Below are 11,364 nucleotides of genomic sequence, written 5' to 3'. Positions count from 1 at the left end.
ATTTTGTGGGAATTTCAGAGACCTGGTTCAACAGCTCTCATGATTGGCTGGCAAACATTCAAGAGTATACCCTTTATTGCAAGGACAGAGAAGGAAAAAAAGGGGGAGGGGTATGCCTATATATGAAGAATAATGTACAAGTGAATGTGAGAGATAACATCACTAAGGGAGCTAGGGAGGAGGTGGAATCCTTATGGGTAGAGCTCCAAAGGAATGAAGCTAAGGGGGAAATAATACTGGGAGTATGCTATAGGCCCCCTAACCTGAGGGAGGAAGGGGAGACAGATCTCCTATCACAATTTGGATTAGCAGCAAGGATGGGAAGTGTTATCATAATGGGGGATTTTAACTATCCAGACATAGACTGGGTGGAGGGAACCGCGCATTCATCTAAGGTTCGCCAGTTCCTAAAAGTCTTGCAGGACAATTTTATGGGTCAGATGGTAGACGCACCAACTAGAAATAAAGCGTTACTGGATCTACTGATTACCAAAAATACAGACCTGATCACGGATGTGGAAATACGGGGCAATTTAGGTAACAGTGATCACAGGTCAATTGGCTTCAGTATAAATCACACAAATAGGAAACATAAGGAGAATACAGTACAAAGACACTGAATTTCAAAAGAGCCAACTTCCCTAAACTACGAACCTTGCTAGAAGGCATAAATTAGGATAAAATCTTAGGAACAAAGAACACGGAGGAGAGATGGGTTTGCTTTAAGAGCATATTAAATAAAGGGCATTAGCCAATGCATCCCATTGGGTAATAAATTTAAAAGAGCAAACAAAACTCCTGGATGGCTTAACTTCAATGTAAAAATGCATATAAAAGCAAGGGAGAAGGGCCTTCAAAAAATACAAGGTTGAGGGATCATCATCAGCATTCCGACTTTATAAAGAATGCAACAAGAAATGTAAGGGTGCAATAAGGACGGCTAAGATAGAACATGAAAGACACATAGCGGAGGAGAGCAAAAAAAATCCCAAGAAATTCTTAGTATGTAAACAGTAAAAAAGGAGGACAGACCATATTGGCCCCATAAAGAATGAGGAAACACATCTGGTTACAAAGGATGGGGAAATGGCAAAGGTATTGAATTTATTCTTCACGAGAGAATTGGGGGGCTTCAGTAACCAAAACTGCAGTGTTTATCCTCATGACATCACAGGAAGCATCTCCATGGTTAACAGAGGACAGAATTAAAATTAGACTTGGGAAAATTAACATTAATAAATCACCGGGACCAGATGGCTTGCACCCGAGGGTACTTAGGGAACTCAGTCAAGTAAGTGTCAGACCATTGTTCCTAATTTTTACTGACAATCTACTGACTGGAAAGGTACCAGCGGATTGGAGAAAAGCCACAGTTTCCCATAAAGATTTACTGTACAAAATAAGGTCCATTGGCATGGACCATAGGGTGAGTACATGGATTGAAAACTGGCTACAAGGGCGAGTTCAGAGGGTGGTGATAAATGGGGAGTACTCGGAATGGTCAGGGGTGGGTAGTGGGGTCCCCCAGGGTTCTGTGCTGGGACCAATCCTATTTAATTTGTTCATAAATGACCTGGAGGATGGGGTAAACAGTTCAATCTCTGTATTTACGTACGATACTAAGCTAAGCAGGGCAATAACTTCTCTGCAGAATGTGGAAACCTTGCAAAAAGATCTGAATCAATTAATGGGGTGGGCAACTACGTGGCAAATGAGGTTCAATGTGGGAAAAATGTAAAATAATGCCTTTAGGTGGCAAAACTATGAATGCAATCTATACACTGGGGGGAGAACCTCTGGGGGAATTTAGGATGGAAAAGGACCTGGGGGTCCTAGTAGATGATAGGCTCACCAATGGTATGCAATGCCAAGCTGCTGCTAACAAAGCAAACAGAATATTGGCATGCATTAAAAAGGGGGTCAACTCCAGAGATAAAATGATAATTCTCTCGCTCTACAAGACTCTTGTCCGGCCGCACCTAGAGTATGCTGTCCAGTTCTGGGCACCAGTCCTCGGGAAGGATGTACTGGAAATAGAGTGAGTACAAAGAAGGGCAACAAAGCTAATAAAGGGTCTGGAGGATATTGGTTATGAGGAAAGTCGCGAGCATTGAACTTATTCTCTCTGGAGAAGGGACGCTTGAGAGGGGATATGATTTCAATATACAAATACCATACTGGTGACCTCACAATAGGGATAAAACTTTTTTGCAGAAGGGAGTTTAACAAGACTCGTTGCCACTCATTAAAATTAACTAAAGTTTTAACCTTAAACAATGTAGAGAGCTCTTTACTGTAAGAGCGGCAAGGATGTGGAATTCCCTTCCACAGGTGGTGGTCTCAGTGGGGGGCACCGATAGCTTCAAGAAACTATTAGATAAGCACCTGAACTACCGCAACATACAGGGATTTACAATGTAATACTGACATATAAATCACACACATAGGTTGGACTTGTGTCTTTTTTTAACCTCACCTACTATGTAACTATGGATCTGACTAGGCTCGCATTGTGTCAGGGCTGGGCTCTCAGCTATCCCTTCTTAGTACACAGGTTGCTCAGCTGTCAGTTAATTGCCAGGACCCATCGTTCCACAGTGGCTTACCTGGTGATCATTTCCTGCTTGTCAAGTCCTGCCCACAGCCAGCTCCTTCTGGCTATTTAAACTGGCTGGTTCATTTCTTCCGTGCCTTCGCCTTGGTCAAACATATCTGTAGACTCTCTGCTGTGTTCCTGTTGAAGACTTGCCTGGCTGACGTCCCTTCTGGTTCCTGATCCTGTCTGCTGTCTCGGACTATGCTGATCTCTGGCTTCCTGATTTACTGGCTTGTTCTGACTACCCGCTTTGGCTACTGTACCCTGGCTATGTTTTGACTACGTTTACTATTTGTACCATTTTATTAAAAGGTATGATTTTTACTGCATTTTCTGTCTCTGTCTGATTCATGGTTCTTGAAAAATTGAAGGCATTCAACAATCTCCCCATCCCAGTAGAAGAGGTCACTTGGATGTCCATCCAAGTGTTCGATTTGATAATAGATCATATTGGGGTGGTAGCGACACATGGTTCAGTCTTAACAGATGTCCTGGAAGTGTTTAGCATGAATGTCTGGCAGGAATTGGATTTAAGACGCTTACTTCGAGACACCACAATACAAAAGGTGCAAAGTCAGCACCAAAGCTTTATCAACGCATTTTAAGCCCAAGGTTGGCAGGATAACTTTCAGTTAGGTGTAGGGTAGGTGGGAGTAGTGTGTTTACCACCCCATCATATTTTAAAGCTATTACCATGACTGGAGCTATATCCACCTCCTGTGGGGGGGGTGCTAGAAAAAAATTGCAAGGATCAACTGTTAAGGTTGATTTTTCCTTGCCCATGCATGAGCTTTCACTTGATCAAAGGCCACCACATCAGTAGGAAAAATACCTGCTGGTATTTGCTGGGGGGGGGGGGGGTTGCATTGGGTCACTCAGTTGGCCTATCCAAGTACACAATTCAATATAAGCCAGGGCAACTACACTACATGTCAATACTTTATCTCAATATACCCTAGAGCAGCCACCTGGGTAGATAGACCAGCAATTAGAAAAATCTGAGGTTGCTCCCTCCCGAGTAAGGGAACTGGAAAATTCAGATGTGTCAGCTTTTTAGAGTGGGCACCAGCTGCACAATTTGCCTGACATATACTCTTTAGCAGAATGGGCCAAGCTGCAATGGCAAGACCTGGAAATTCATATCCAAGGATCAGAAGCTAATTTTTTAAGAGCAGATCTGACTTCCTGCATGTTCAACAGCTGCTTCGGCAATGGGACCTGCTTGAGGTACGAGATGGGTTGTTATATTGATGGTCCAGTGTTCCTACTGAAGAGTGAGACATTTGTCAGTTGGTGATTATACAGTCAATCTTTGGGAGTCTGCCAGATTCTACACTGCATCAGTGTCCATTTTTGTGCTGACCACACAGAGGTATATGGCCAGAAGTATTTTACCTGCCCCGGTTGTCAGCCTGGGTGCGGCAGACCTAACAAGAATGTTTAAGTGCTTTTCATAAGGAACAGATTAAACACACAACTCCTCTCATAATTACAATGGCAAAACTATTTGAGTTGCTAACCGTGGACTTCTGACTGTGGGTGAGACAAATGCCGGGTATCGGTATGACTTTGCCATTGTGGTTCCCACATGAGATCAAACAGCCTTCACCACAGCCAAGCTCTTTTGGATACATGTAGTGCAGCCACATTGCTGTCCAAAATGGATCCTCTCTGGCCAAGGTACTAATTTTGAATTGCAAGTGTTTTTTTCAGTTGTGCTGGTTGAGTGGAATTTATAAAACGCATACTATAACATACCATCCGCAAGAGAACTGAGTATGTGAATGCCTTAACCAAACTCTTCTGGGCTTGATTAGTACGCTGAAGCAGGAGCATCGTGACTGTTGGCTGCAGAATGTGTATGATGTGGTTTGGGCCTACAAACATACGATGCATAAATATAAGCCTTTTTTCTTAATGTTTGGATGCACCCAAACCTGTTTCTAAATGATCTCCTAACAAGTAGGATCAGGAGCACTGGTGGTGCCTGGCTAAGGCTAAGTAGGTGTTATCAGGGCATCACCAAAACCTGGCAGACGAGTCTCTGGTTGATCTATTACCACTTCAACTCCTGGGGATAGAGTGTTTATTCGAAATCCTAGGTATGTTGGGGTAATAAATCGGAGTCTCCCTGGGAACCCTGTCCATATCGCATTGAGAAACAACCCTTGGACCCGGAAGCTGCTCTATTTCTTCAGGTTGGATGGAGCTCATTGAAGGAAGTATGCCTTTTATATGGGCTTCAATCAGCCATCTTGTGGAAGACATCCATTCTATTGGATACTGAAGTCCCACTAGATTTCATCAGCCATCTTGACTTCAGATTCTTTAAATGGGGGATCATTTGGCGCTCTTACAGCATGGTAATAAGTCAGGGATATAGCCTAGCTGGCTAGGGATAGCATATGAGTAGCAAAGGGAGAGGTTCCTGTTAAGAAGAGACAGAGCAGGTTTTTCTTTAAGGGTGTTACTTCGCACCACTTTCTGTAACAGGCTCTTACTGCTAGACATAGGCTGCAGTACCCTGGGATATCACAGTGTTTAGTGGCAGTGTAAACACCCCTCCAACATAAGCACTCCTCCAGCACCTGTAATTGCGAGTCAGTTCATAACGTTGCTGCAAAGCTGCCTCTTACATTTCTACAGTATCTCTTGATGAATAGAAAAATTATTATACTCTTCTCATACCAATTCCATAACTATATCTGCTTGGTTAAATCTACTTCAAGTTTTGACAAGGAAAACAGTGCCAACTAATTGGTGTGGTGTTTTCTTCTAAGTTCTGGTATGCTCACTTGCCCCCTGCCAACAAACTTTTCAATTGAAGGTTTTATGCAAAGGTATGGAAAACTTTAACTATATGAATAGGCGATCATATAGTACTCCTACAGTGCAAAAATTAGCCTTATCAGCATTCTTAGATATGAAACCAACAGAAGATCCTCTGATCAATAGCTTCTAGAAAATACTGCATGCATAGTATCTGTTTAAATAGATTCAATATTGCTCGATCAGAAATTTGACCTTCAAAATGTTTTTCTTACTTGCCATCCATCAATCATCTACAATGCCTTTTTTTCAAAGACTCATTTTTGAGCATTCTAAATGACAGGGTGAAATGAAAACCAGATCCTATGTAGGTTTACTAAAGTAGATTCAAAGTTCCACAGAGATCAGCAAGTGGTGCTCCTAACTTTCTCTAACTCACCCAAAACCCTTTAAGGGTTAAAACAGGTAATGCGGAGGCGACCTATTGACTACTAACTGCCTGTCAACAGAGACATTGAACACCATCACAAGTGTAAATGACTCTTAAAATTGTGTTACTGACCCAGAACGAGTATAGAAAGTGTTGTGTATATGGTGGGATCTTAGTGATAGAGCATACTCCGTCCAGCTAAATTCAGGACTGGTGGCAGAATCCTGTAGTAACAAAACATGAAGTTGAATAATATAAAAGTATAGGATCAAACACTTAAGACATGAATAGATAAAGATGGCTGAAATGCTGGAGTTTTTGAGTATTGCTGTGGTTGACAATGCTCAGCATATTTTCATCTAGAGTCTTCCAGTGTAATAACATGTACATGCTCAATAGGTAAGGGGAAATATATTTATTTTCTGAATTTTTTCATAGAAAAACACTTCTTTTCCAAAACTATTGTACAGCTAAAAAATCTCATCTGGGTTTACCTGGAGTCACATACTTTTTAGGAAGTCCGCACTGAGCTTCACCCATAATTGCAGGCATCTTCTGCATCATGCAAACAAAAAAGGGATACAGAGATCCTGCAGCAATTTTTACAATGCTGAGATTGATCAGGTGGTTGTAATGAAGGCTGACCCTTCCATTCACAACTCATGAAAAGATGTAGCTGAAAGCTTCTAGTACAGAAATATTCTCAGGTCACCTTGCATGTGCTGCCTGTTTGATATCCGCCTGAAGATTTTCAGTATGTACACATTAATATTCATAGAAATACACTGTGTGATTAAAAGTTTGTGGACTTCTTACTCGTGTCTACCTCCTCGCCATACTATATAGACAGCCCTCCAAAGTGTTTCCAGTGAAAGGTATTATAATTCTACTGAATACAAACACATTTTAGGCAATTGTGCACTTGTAATAACACAGTTTTGCTATAGATATGCCACTGATGCAAAGTCAGGATCATATAGACATGGTATGACAAGCTTTGTATAGAGGCAGTCAAGTGCTCTGATCATTAGCCAGGTCTTCTCATCCAAAACCCGTTACTGACTTAATAAATGCTTTTTTAGCTGAGTGGGCACTTATTCTCAAAGATGCACTCCAAAATCTTGATGATTAGGGGCTGCTTTAGTCACAAAAGGGGACCAACCGCTTATTAATGGCCAAGGTTTTTGAATGGGTGTTCAACAAACTCATACAGTGCCTTGCAAAAGTATTCACCCCCTTGGCTTTTTACCTATTTTGTTACATTACAGCCTTTAGTTCAATGTTTTTTATCTGAATTACCGGTATATGTGATGGATCAGAACACAATAGTCTAAATTGATGAAGTAAAATTAGAAAAAGAAATACATAAAACTATTTTTCAGAAATTAAAAAAAATGATAATTGGCATGTGCATATGTCACCCCCTTTGTTATGAAGCCCATATAAAGCTCTGGAGGAACCGATTACCTTCAGAAGTCACATAATTAGTGAAATGATGTCCCCCTCTGTGCAATCTAATTGTCACATGATCTGTCATTACATATGCACACCTTTTTGAAAGGCCCCAGAGGCTGCAACACCTAAGCAAGAGGCACCACTAACCAAACACTGCCATGAAGACCAAGGAACTCTCCAAACAAGTAAGCGACAATGTTGTTGAGAAGTACAAGTCAGGGTTAGGTTATAAAAAAAATATCCAAATCTTTGATGATCCCTAGGAGAACCATCAAATCTATCATAACCAAATGGAAAGAACATGGCACAACAGCAAACCTGCCGCACACCAAAACTCACGAACCGGGCAAGGAGGGCATTAATCAGAGAGGCAGCACAGAGACCTAAAGTAACCCTGGAGGAGCTGCAGAGTTCCACAACAGAGACTGGAGTATCTGTACATAGGACGACAGTAAGCCATACGCTCCATAGAGTTGGGCTTAATGGCAGAGTGGCCAGAAGAAAGCCATTACTTTCAGCAAAAAACAAAATGGCACGTTTTGAGTTTGCAAAAAGGCATGTGGGAGACTCCCAAAATATATGGAGGAAGGTGCTCTGGTCTGATGAGACTAAAATTTTACTTTTTGGTCAAAGAAAACGCTATGTCTGGCGCACACCCAACACATCACATCACCCAAAGAACACCATGCCAGTGAAAACATGGTGGTGGCAGCATCATACTGTGGGGATGTTTTTCAGCAGTCAGGACTGGGAAACTGCTCAGAGTTGAGCGAAAGATGGATGGTGCTAAATACAGGGATATTCTTGAGCAAAACCTGTACCACTCTGTATGTGATTTGAGGCTAGGATGGAGGTTCACCTTCCAAGCAGGACAATGACCCCAAACACACTGCTAAAGCAACACTTGAGTGGTTTAACGGGAAACATGTAAATGTGTTGGAATGGACTAGTCAAAGCCCAGACCTCAATCCAATAGAAAATCTGTGGTCAGACTTAAAGATTGCTGTTTACAAGCGCAAACCATACAACTTGAAGGAGCTGGAGCAGTTTTGCAAGGAGGAATGGGCAAAAATCCCAGTGGTAAGATGTGGCAAGCTCATAGAGACTTATCCAAAGCGACTTGGGGCTGTGAAAGACGCAAAAGGTGGCTCTACAAAGTAGACATTAGGGGGGTGAATAGATATGCACATTGACTTTTTCTGTTATCGTGTCCTATTTTTTGTTTGCTTCACAATAAAAAAACAAAAAAACCATCTTCAAAGTTGTGGGCATGTTCTGTAAATTAAATTATGCAAATCCTCAAACAATCCATGTTAATTCCAGGTTGTGAGGCAACAAAACATGAAAAATGCCAAGGGGGGTGAATACTTTTGCAAGGCACTGTAGGTGTGCCAATCAGTTAGCCACCAAAGGCTGCTGGGAAATAAACACTTTCAAAAGTGTTAAATTCCTGTTTTCCCCCTACTTATTACTGGTTACTCCTGCTGACCTCCACATCACTGCAGAAGACAGTAATGACATGGAGATTGTGATGTACCCCGTACACAAGAGGAGTAAATCCGCCGTATAAGCTTCCCTTGCCTGGGACCAGCACGATCCAAGATCCCTTAGCTCACCCATTCACTTGTCAAGACACCAGTGTAGGGTGGCGTAAAAACATCAACTGTTTATTGAAACACAGGCACACAGAGATATACACTCAGTGGACAATCCCCCCTTCTTTGCATATTGACAAAGGGCAGGGTAAACAACATTCAGTAACATGACACAGGTATATTCAGACTTTTCAACAAATAATGCAATCAGTAACTGGGCACCCAGACAGCCTTTAGGAAGGGCTGCTGAAGAAATTCCTCCCTCCCCTCTAGCAACTAATAGCAGACAGCGATTTCATTAACCCGTAAGCTAATACACATAACCATATACATACCATAATAATTTGCTCCCAAGGCAGACAGAAACAATAGGATACAGCCACTTAACTATAAACACTTAACAACCCCCACTCCACCTCAAACTATCTATGGTCTATGAGACACTCCTACAATATTCTAGCAGTCTGAAAGGTGGAAATATTTATTGTTCATAAATATTAATGTCCCAAATAACAGAGCCCCTTCAACTTTCAACACAAACCACACATATAGAACCCAGGATTACAGGGGTAAAACAAAATGCTGAGTCCAGTATGGTTGTACTGGTAGTCTGGTTAGGACAGACCCGACTGGGGTTCTCAGTCACCCTGTGACACAAACTTACACATAAGAGGGCCCGGGGGAGCTGAAAAATTGTTTTCCAGAGCTCTCCAAAGTAAGCTGGGTTCCACGAGCCCCCCACCCAAAGTGGCTCCCATAACAGAGGTCAACAGTCAGGAACCAGAACAATCAGTTTTCTAGCACACTTTCTATGAACAGAGCAGAGTTCAGTGGTGTGGGCAGTAGGAGAGCGAAGTATTTGCTCTTCTTTAAAAGTACATGCTTGCTTTATTAAAAACACTTTATTTATATGACCGAGTCGCTTTCTTGTTTTTTTTTTTTTTTTCCTGGTCAATGTTTTCTTGAAGTCTCCAGCAGAAAGTCAAAATGACATGTTGAATAGTAGAAATTAGTATCATGGGAGGATAAAGTCTTTCATATCACTTGTAAAGACATATAAGCTATAAGTATTCTGTTTGAAAGTGTTAGAAATAAATATATAATATTGATTTATACAAAATATATAAAAACAAGTATAGTAAGAACTTGAATGACTTCCATAGATAAACAGAAGATAAACCAAAAAAAGTGCAATAAAAACCATTTGTATTATAATCTTTGTCTCTCTAGGCCAGGGGTCAGCAAGCTGTCGATCACATTCCTTTCTTGCCAACCCTCGGAACTTGGACAGGAGGGGGGGCAGCGTTTACCAGAACCAATTTAATGTATTTTCCTCCTGTAGCATCTGAAATCTAGATTCTCTTCCTCTCCTTCTTGCTGGCATTCAGCTGCTGCAGGAGGAAAATACAGAGGATCGGTTTCAGTAAATGCCACCCCGGCCATCCCCGTCTAGGTTCTCCTTTCTTCTACTACTTGGGGCTATGTGTTCCCCTGGCCCCCCCACCCAACGATTCTGGCTTCCCCTCCTCCCCCGCTGGCTGCTGCAGGAGATCGTTTAAGAATAGGGAACAGGGAAAGGGGTCAGTAATGTCATTTACCGCCCCCTTCCTTTTCTGAATTTATGAACACACTGAAAGATCAGGACTGATCACTCACTGTATTAATTCAGAACTGAAGCTTTGTAAATTGTGTTTATTATGCTTCAGTTTGTGAATTAACAGGACTGTGTAGAGCTCTTTCTGCCCATTCATTCTGTGCAGCTCAGGCTGCAGAGATGGGGATTAAGGACTGTATCCTCAATCTCCTTTCTTTGTCTCAAAAGTGAGACATTAGGGATCTGTTTAGACCCATGATATTTTACCAAAGCCCCCCAACACGGCTGTTAAAATTATAAAAAAATTAAATTGTAAAAAAACACTACAAATAAAAAAAAGTCTGAGACAGTCCTCTACCCTAATGACCGACACTTTGCATTTTTAACATAGGCTAAATTTTATATTTTTCCAGTGACATTTGTTTTATTATATTTTTCTACGTTTTCCTTACTGTTTAGTTAGGCCCGGTTAGTTAATTTGTTAAATAAAATAAAAAAAGGGCGATAAACCCCGGTGATCTTTGATCTCTTTCATGTTGTTCAAGCAGATCTCCAACTCTCAAAAGGTTGCCTACCCCTGCTCTATGGAGCCTCTAAGTGCCTACTATACTTGTTTCTGGATTATCTGTTTTGGAGTGCTGATACCACCTCTCCACGTCTAAACTATATATACTGTATATATTAGAATCAGTTTGTAACAGATCGAACTAGCGCCATGTATTTTTACATTGTGAATACACTGCCTATAGGTGTTCCAGTAAACGCTGCCAAAAAAAGTAATGACATTTTCCTCTTCAGCACAAAGTCATTAAAAGGATATTTTTCTATTCATCCAGAGCAAACATGCCATTTGCAGTAATTACAAATATGCAAAACTGGCAAACACATGGAATTTACAACATTATGGTAATCTAATTTTAATGGA

This window comes from Aquarana catesbeiana, linkage group LG01 (genome assembly GCF_042186555.1).
Source record: "Aquarana catesbeiana isolate 2022-GZ linkage group LG01, ASM4218655v1, whole genome shotgun sequence".
NCBI lineage: Eukaryota > Metazoa > Chordata > Amphibia > Anura > Ranidae > Aquarana > Aquarana catesbeiana.
Note: the sequence above shows the minus strand (reverse complement) of the source record.